The sequence below is a fragment of the Pristiophorus japonicus genome, chromosome 3 (assembly GCF_044704955.1).
Source record: "Pristiophorus japonicus isolate sPriJap1 chromosome 3, sPriJap1.hap1, whole genome shotgun sequence".
NCBI classification, from domain to species: domain Eukaryota; kingdom Metazoa; phylum Chordata; class Chondrichthyes; family Pristiophoridae; genus Pristiophorus; species Pristiophorus japonicus.
Genome location: NC_091979.1, coordinates 89365213 through 89374756, shown reverse-complemented (window position 1 = coordinate 89374756; position 9544 = coordinate 89365213). Strand labels below are relative to the sequence as shown.

Sequence of the window (9544 nt, the reverse complement as noted above, 5' to 3'; positions counted from 1 at the left end):
AGAGACGATATTGGCTCTAATGAACAAAATGTTGAATCATTGTGGGTGGAGATTAGAGATAGTAAGGGGAAAAAGTCACAGGTGGGCGTGGTTTATAGGCCCCCAAATAATAACTTCACGGTGGGGCAGACAATAATCAAGGGAATAATGGAGGCATTTGAAAAAGGAATGGCAGTAATCATGGGGGATTTTAACCTATGTATCGATTGGTCAAATCAAATTGCACGGGGTAGCCTTGAGGAGGAATTCATAGAATGCATATGGGATTGTTTCTTAGAACAGTATGTTACAGAACCTACAAGGGAGCAAGCTATCTTAGATCTGGTCCTGTGTAATGAGACAGGAATAATAAACAATCTCCTAGTAAAAGATCCTCTCGGAATGAGTGATCACAGTATGGTTGAATTTGTAATACAGATTGAGGGTGAGGAAGTAGTGTCTCAAACGAGCGTACTTTGCTTAAATAAAGGGGACCACAGTGGGATGAGGCCAGAGTTGGCTAAAGTAGACTGCGGACACAGACTAAACAGTGGCACAATTGAGGAACAGTGGAGGACTTTTAAGGAGCTCGTTCATAGTGCTCAACAAAAGTATATTCCAGTGAAAAAGAAAGGCGGTAAGAGAAGGGATAACAAGCCGTGGATAACCAAGGAAATAAAGGAGAGTATCAAATTAAAAACCAATGCGTATAAGGTGGCCAAGGTTAGTGGGAAATTAGAAGATTGGGAAAATTATAAATGACAGCAAAGAATGACTAAGAAAGCAATAAAGAAAGGAAAGATAGATTATGAAAGTAAACTTGCGCAAAACATAAAAACAGATAGTAAAAGCTTTTACCGATATATAAAACGGAAAAGAGTGACTAAAGTAAATGTTGGTCCCTTAGAAGATGAGAAGGGGGATTTAATAATGGGAAATGTGCAAATGGCTGCGACCTTAAACAATTATTTTGCTTCGGTCTTCACAGTGGAAGACACAAAAGCCATGCCAAAAATTGCTGGTCACGGGAATGTGGGAAGGGAGGACCTTGAGACAATCACTATCACTAGGGAGGTAGTGCTGGACAGGCTAATGGGACTCAAGGTAGTCAAGTCCCCTGGTCCTGATGAAATGCATCCCAGGGTATTAAAAGAGATGGCGGAAGTTATAGCAGATGCATTCGTTATAATCTACCAAAATTCTCTGGACTCTGGGGAGGTACCAGCAGATTGGAAAGCAGCTAATGTAACGCCTCTGTTTAAAAAAGGGGGCAGACAAAAGGCAGGTAACTATAAGCTGGTTAGTTTAACATCTGTAGTGCGGAAAATTCTTGAAGCTATCATTAAGGAAGAAATAATGGGACATCTAGATAGGAATAGTGCAATCAAGCAGATGCGACATGGATTCGTGAAGGGGAAATCATGTTTAACTAATTTACTGGAATTCTTTGAGGATATAACGAGCATGGTGGATAGAGGTGTACCGATGGATGTGGTGTATTTAGATTTTCAAAAGGCATTCGATAAGGTGCCACACAAAAGGTTACTGCAGAAGATAAAGGTACGCGGAGTCAGAAGGAATGTATTAGCATGGATAGAGAATTGGCTACCAAACAGAAAGCAGAGAGTCGGGATAAATGGGTCCTTTTCAGGTTGGAAATCGCTTCTCGGCCTTTTGGCTAAGATCAAGTGTCGTATCTGTTTTTATCAGTTTAATATCCCCTATGGGGACATGATATTGAATTGATTTTTGGACAGGGAGCTGGATCAGGGGCATGCCCCGTCCACTCCATGCACCGACCTGGTATTGCAATATTTCCAGGAACGGTGCAACTTCGCCTCTCGGCCTTTTGGCCTAAGATCAAACACATTGGCGCAAAGTGATCTTTGGCGTTAGAGTTGATCTGGAATGAAATTGGATAAAAAATCCAAAAAAAAAATCAGTGGTTAGTGGTGTGCCACAGGGATCGGTGCTGGGACCACAACTGTTTACAATATACATAGATGACCTGGAAGTGGAGAAAGAATGTAATGTAACAAAATTTGCAGATGACACAAAGGTTAGTGGGAGAGCGGGTTGTGTAGAGGACACAGAGGCTGCAAAGAGATTTAGATAGGTTAAGCGAATGGGCTAAGGTTTGGCAGATGGAATACAATATCGGAAAATGTGAAGTCATCCACCTTGGAAAAGAAAACAGTAAAAGGGAATATTATTTGAATGGGGAGAAATTACAACATGCTGCGGTGCAGAGGGGCCTGGGGGTCCTTGTGCATGAATCCTAAAAAGTTAGTTTGCAGGTGCAGCAGGTAATCAGGAAGGCGAATGGAATCAGGAAGGCGAATGGAATGTTGGCCTTCATTGCGAGAGAGATGGAGTACAAAAGCAGGGAGGTCCTGCTGCAACTGTACAGGGTATTGGTGAGGCCGCACCTGGAGTACTGCGTGCAGTTTTGGTCACCTTACTTAAGGAAGGATATACTAGCTTTGGAGGGGGTATAGAGACGATTCACTGGGCTGATTCCGGAGATGAGGGGATTACCTTATGATAATAGATTGAGTAGACTGGATCTTTACTTGTTGGAGTTCAGAAGGATGAGGGGTGATCTTATAGAAACATTTAAAATAATGAAAGGGGTAGACAAGGTAGAGGCAGAGAGGTTGTTTCCACTGGTCGAGGAGACTAGAACGAGGGGGCACAGCCTCAAAATACAGGGGAGCCAATTTAAAACCAAGTTGAGAAGGAATTTCTTCTCCCAGAGGGTTGTGAATCTGTGGAATTCTCTGCCCAAGGAAGCAGTTTAGGCTAGCTCATTGAATGTATTCAAATCACAGATCGATAGATTTTTAACCAATAAGGGAATTAAGGATTATGGGGAGCGGGCGGGTAAGTGGAGCTGAGTCCACGGCCAGATCAGCCATGATCTTGTTGAATGGCGGAGCAGGCTCGAGTGCCTAGATGGCCTCCTCCTGTTCCTAATTCTTATGTTCTTCTGTATCTCCTTTTTCCTTGCATCATCATCCCCTTTGTTGTTTAAGCTCTCCTGCCTTCCACCCTATGACAGATCTTCCCTTTTCTTGCCCACTTCCTGCATTTCCCTGTCTCTGTACTTGCTTAAAACCTGTTGCATCTTTAACTTTTTCCAGTTCTGACGAAAGGTCATCGACCTGAAACATTAATTCTGATTCTCTCTCCACAGATACTGCCTGACCTGCTGGTATTTTCAGAATTTTCTGTTTTTATTCCTTCATATCCAGTTGTTATATCCTTCAATTACTGTAAGACTCTTTAACATTAGTAAAATCATGAACCTCAATCTATTCTTTTAATATGTTAGAATGGCCCGAATTTTCTGTGGCCTTTTACCGCATACCCACTGCATACGTGGTCATAAGTGCCTCGCAAGTTCCGTGTTTATGCATGGGCTGCGCATGTACGAAAACCCAGAACATGCGATGTGACAAGAATCTTCTTGACAGATCCTCCACATCTTCGGGAAATGGACATCCGCTGGCAGCAAGTTGGGCTGTTTGTCCAACTCTTCCCCAGTGAATGCCCATGAAACTCTTACACCTGGTAAAAGTAAGGCCTTCCTTTACCAGCATAAGGGTGAAAATAAATATTAAAATAAAAATTTTCAATCATTTTAACATTCAAAACCTGTAAAATAAGTCTGTGTTATTTTTGGCCCCTTAAAAAATGTATAATTTTTAAAAAATTTAATTTATGTTTTAAATGTTTAATGAAATTGTATTTTAATTAATTTTAAACACGTAATGATTTCTTTTCATTTCAAGGTTGTTAAAATGTTTTTTTTTGGTGATTCGTATTAATCTTATGGGGATTCTGTACAGAAATGGAATACCCATAAGCAGAATGGGAATCCCCTTTCTGATTGGTTTTGCCGGCCCACATGATCCCAGGGGCGCTTGCGAACGGCCTGCTCCCCCAGCCTACACGTAGAGGCCCAGGAGCGTGAGGCTCCGTGGATCCAGAACGATCAGGTAGGTGTGCAGAATTTTTGCCATCCGGAGGCATCCTCCCGCAGGAAGCCTCTGACCGCAAATTCAGGCCCATTAAGTTCTGAAGCAATTTCCAAGCCCCGTGTTTAATCCATTCTATTCATTCACTCCCAAAACCCACCTTGTTTTCAATATACATTGAACAGTGAATTGTTTCAGTCACATTAAATAATCTGTCCAACCAATCATTGGTGCCAATTATCTACTTTAGCATTTCATCATCCTATAATAGTAGCGACCATAGCCTATGTATTATCATTTTTATTTTCTGTTTTTCAATCTAGAATTAACTTCATACTTAGAATCTCCAATTGACTATCGCCTAAATGATTGATACCAACATATGTAATTATGAATTTTTCCCCAGCCTCTTTCAACAACCAGTCAATGCTCTGTGTAACATTATTCACCTTATTGTAAAACCAAATGATTCATTTTATCTCTGTCCACATACCTAATGATGAATCTCTCAACACAATAACTACAATTTATTAGCTACGTTTGATATGCTTTTACACCCCCTTATCATTGAACAATACCTCAAATCTGTTCACTAGTTACAGTTCTATAAATGACTCCTCATGTTATTTTCCACTCTATGCACTATTTTTCACGTAACCCTTCGTAACCCTCTGAGATTAATCATCTTAAATTTTCATTCTTCACCAGCATAGCACATATAGTTATTGATCTAACAATTAGCTTTTCATCTTTCCTTACTTTCCTAAAACATTTTTACATCCATTTTAAACTGTTATCTTTTTATTACATTTATATAAATACTGTAATTATTTCTCTATGTTGTTCAAATACAAAAATCATACTTTTATTGCACTGTATTTTTATATATTCAAGCATCCTATACATTATATCCCTAACTAATGATCCCATCATCCTGCTCATATTCTGTAACTGAAGTCTGATTAATGTAAATACAATACTGCTGTTCAAGTCCCTTCTGTATTTGCTAAATTTGCTTTGTATCTACTGGTTCTGCTAAATCCCATTTGTATTGAATCCCTGTGTTTAAGTCAATTGGAATTTCCCCTACTTAGGTTCCCCTGAATCGTGCATCATCTCCAGCTGAAAGAGTGGGTAGTTAACCTGTTGCCAGGGTTCTGCAATGTTGCTCTCTAATTATCTGCTAAGAGGTATGTTGGACGGGTGTGGACTGACTTGCCTTCTAAATTTCTCTTTCTCCTTGCAAGTAAATGCTTGACTTCCACTTTATGTTTTCCCCGTCTCTCTCCCCACTAAAATCCTGGCAAAGACTTGAAATATACCCTGTGGAGAATTACAGGCCAACCATTCTGTGATGCAAGTCATCAGTGTAACAATGGATTGTCCCATTGATCTACTCTATTATTATTTAGTTCTTAATAATTTGTCTACAGTGTGGCAGTATGTATACAGAAGACCCTCTTTATAATGCTGTCTTGACTGATATAAAAAGCATTATATAATGAATGGCATGTGTGGAGAGTTTGTTCTTTTTAGTGAGCCATAAACAATATGCATATTATATCAGAATGTTACAATGAAAGGCCACTATAATAAAGACCTATACATGTACATGGCAGAAATCAATAATTCATTTGCAATTTGTTGTTGCTGTTATACAAACTGTCACCCTTAAATATAAATATAAACAATGCTGCACTTGCAGAGTTCAAACCAGGTATTAACATAGTAAGATGGTACATTGATGCATCATTCATTGATTGCCTGTCAGATATAACAAAGAAGATGTAACAATTGGTTAAGATGCATTTTCTACTTAATGACAACTGTCATTTACTGTCAACATTTGGATGATAGATCGAATATGATATTTTAAAAAGTTATCCTTTTGACCTATTTTAGCTTTTATAATAATTCAAAACTGTCAAAATATATACACCAAGATTTAAAAAAAGATGTTTTATCTTTTTAATAGATTTTGAAAGGCAATTACCTTAATGAAACTTCAAAACCTGTATCTTTCTGAGGAGCAACTTTTATATTTTTTGTCAAATATACAACCAACTTTCAGCTAGAAATTCAGCTCCATAGTGCCCGATTTTATAAGAACATAAGAACATAAGAAATAGGAACAGGAGTAGATCATATGGCCCCTTAAGCCTGCTCCGCTATTAAATAAGATCATGGCTGATCTCAGCTCCACCTCCCTGCCCGCTCCCCATAATCCCTTATCCCTTTATCGTTTAAGAAACTGTCTATTTCTGTCTCACATAGAAACATAGAAAATAGGTGCAGGAGGAGGCCATTTGGCCCTTCGAGCCTGCACCGCCATTCAATAAGATCATGGCTGATCATTCCTTCAGTACCACTTTACTGTTTTTTCTCCATACCCCTTCATCCCCTTAGCCGTAAGGGCCATATCTAACTCCTTCGTAAATATATCCAATGAGCTGGCATCAACAACTCTCTGCGGCAGGGAATTCCACAGGTTAACTACTTTCTGAGTGAAGAAGTTTCTCCTCATCTCAGTCCTAAATGGTCTACCCCTTATCCTTAGACTATGTCCCCTGGTTCTGGACTTCCCCAACATCGGGAACATTCTTCCCGCACCTAACCTGTCCAATCCTGTCAGAATCTTATATGTTTCAATGAGATCCCCTCTCATCCTTCTAAACTCCAGTGAATAAAGGCCCAGTTGATCCAGTCTCTCCTCATATGACCGACCAGCCATCCCTGGAATCAGTCTGGTGAACCTTCGCTGCACTCCCTCAATAGCAAGAACGTCCTTCCTCAGATTAGGAGACCAAAACTGAACACAATATTCCAGGTGAGGCCTCACTAAGGCCCTGTACAACTGCAGTAAGACCTCCCTGCTCCTATACTCAAATCCCCTAGCTATGAAGGCCAACATACCATTTGTCCTCTTTACCGCCTGCTGTACCTGCATGCCCACTTTCAGTGACTGATGAACCATGACACCCAGGTCTTGTTGCACCTCCCCATTTCCAAATCTGCCGCCATTCAGATAATATTCTGCCTTCGTGTTTTTGCCCCCAAAATGGATAACCTCACATTTATCCACATTATACTGCATCTGCCATGCATTTGCCCACTCACCTAACCTGTCCAAGTCACCCTGCAGCCTCTTAGCATCCTCCTCACAGCTCACACCGCCACCCAGTTTAGTGTCATCTGCAAACTTGGAGATATTACACTCAATTCCTTCATCTAAATCGTTAATGTATATTGTAAAGAGCTGGGGTCCCAGCACTGAGTCCTGCGGCACTCCACTAATCACTGCCTGCCATTGTGAAAAGGACCCGTTTATCCCAACTCTCCACTTCCTGTCTGCCAACCAGTTCTCTATCCATGTCAGTACATTACCCCGAATACCATGCGCTTTGATTTTGCACACCAATCTCTCGTGCAGGACTTTGTCAAAAGCCTTTTGAAAGTCCAAATACACCACATCCACTGGTTCTGCCTTGTCCACTCTACTAGTTACATCCTCAAAAAATTCCAGAAGATTAGTCAAGCATGATTTCCCTTTCATAACTCCATGCTGATTTGGTCCAATCCTGTCACTGCTTTCCAAATGCGCTGTTATTTCATCTTTAATGATTGATTCCAACATTTTCAGGCTAACCGGTCTATAATTACCCGTTTTCTCTCTCCCTCCTTTTTTAAAAAGTGGGGTTGCATTCGCTACCCTCCAGTCCATAGGAACTGATCCAGAGTCGATAGACTGTTGGAAAATGATCACCAATGCATCCACTATTTCTAGGGCCACTTCCTTAAGTACTCTGGGATGCAGACTATCAGGCACTGGCGATTTATCGGCCTTCAATCCCATCAATTTCCTTAACATAATTTCCCGCCTAATAAGGATATCCTTCAGTTCCTCCTTCTCACTAGACCCACTGTCCCTTAGTACATTCGGAAGGTTATTTGTATCTTCCTTCGTGAAGACAGAACCGAAGTATTGATTCAATTGGTCTACCATTTCTTTGTTCCCCATTATAAATTCAGCTGAATCTGACTGCAAGGGACCTACGTTTGTCTTCACTAATCTTTTTCTCTTCACATATTTATCGAAGCTTTTGCAGTCAGTTTTTATGTTTCCCTGCTAGCTTCCTCTCGTACTCTGTTTTTCCCCTCTTAATTAAACCTTTAGTCCTCCTCTGTTGAATTCTAAATTTCTCCGAGTCCTCAGGTTTGTTGCTTTTTCTGGCCAATTTATATGCCTCTTCCTTGGCTTTAACACTATCCTTAATTTCCCTTGTTAGCCATGGTTGAGCCACTTTCCTCGTTTTATTTTTACTCCAGACAGGGATGTACAATTGCTGAAGTTCATCTATGTGATCTTTAAATGTTTGCCATTGCTTATCCACCGTCAACCCTTTAAGTATCCTTTGCCAGTCTATTCTAGCCAATTCATGCCTCATACCGTCGAAGTTACCTTTCATTCAGTTCAGGATCCTAGTTTCCGAATTAACTTTGTCATTCTCCACCTTAATAAGGAATTCTACCATATTATGGTCACTCTTCCCCAAGGGGCCTCGCACAACACGATTGCTAATTAGTCCCTTCTCATTACACATTACCCAGTCTAGGATGGCCAGCTCTCTGGTTGGTTCCTCGACATATTGGTCTAGAAAACCATCCCTAATACACTCCAGGAAACCCCTCCACTGCATTGCTACCAGTTAGGTTAGTCCAATCAATGTGTAGATTAAAGTCGCCCATGATAACTGCTGTACCTTTATTGCACACCTCCCTTATTTCTTGTTTGATGCTGTCCCCAACTTCACTTCTACTATTTGGAGGCCTGTACACAACTCCCACTTGCGTTTTCTGCCCTTTGGTATTCCGTAGTTCTAGCCATACTGATTCCACATCATCGAAGCTAATGTCCTTCCTAACAATTGCATTGATTTCATCTTTAACCAGCAACACCACCTTGCCTCCTTTTCATGTCAGTCTATCCTTCCTAAATGCTGAATACCCTTGGATGTTGAGTTCCCAGCCTTGGTCCCCCTGGAGCCATGTCTCCGTGATGCCAAACACATTGTATCCCTTAATTGCTATCTGCGCAGTTAATTTCAGAATGTCCTGCACCCGCTCCGAGATGTCCTTGACCCTTGCACCAGGGAGGCAGCATACCATCCTGGAGTCTCGGTTGCGGCCGCAGAAACGCCTATCTATTCCCCTTACAATTAAATCTCCTATCACTATCACTCTCGCACTCTTTTTCCTGCCCTCCTGTGCAGCAGAGCCAGCCACGGTGCCATGAACTTGGCTGCTGCTGGTCTCCCCTGATGAGTCATCCCCCTCAGCAATACTCAAAGCGGTGTATCTGTTTTGCAGGGGGATGACTGACCACAGGGGACCACTGCACTACCTTCCTTGCACTGCTCTTCCTGTTGGCCTTCCATTTACTATCTAGCTGTGTACCCTTTACCTGCAGTAAGACCAACTCGGTAAACGTGCTATTCACTTCATTCTCAGCATCGTGGATGCCCCAGAGTGAATCCACCTGCAGCTCCAGGTCCGTCAGGATCTGCAGGCAGATACACTTCCCGCAC

The 9544-nt window shown here is 41.4% G+C and overlaps 1 pseudogene; it reads left to right on the top strand.

The window, feature by feature from the left end:
* The first annotated feature begins 1637 nt into the window (after positions 1 to 1637).
* LOC139260465 (U2 spliceosomal RNA) lies at positions 1638 to 1816 on the top strand (annotated as a pseudogene).
* The last annotated feature ends 7728 nt before the right edge of the window (positions 1817 to 9544 follow it).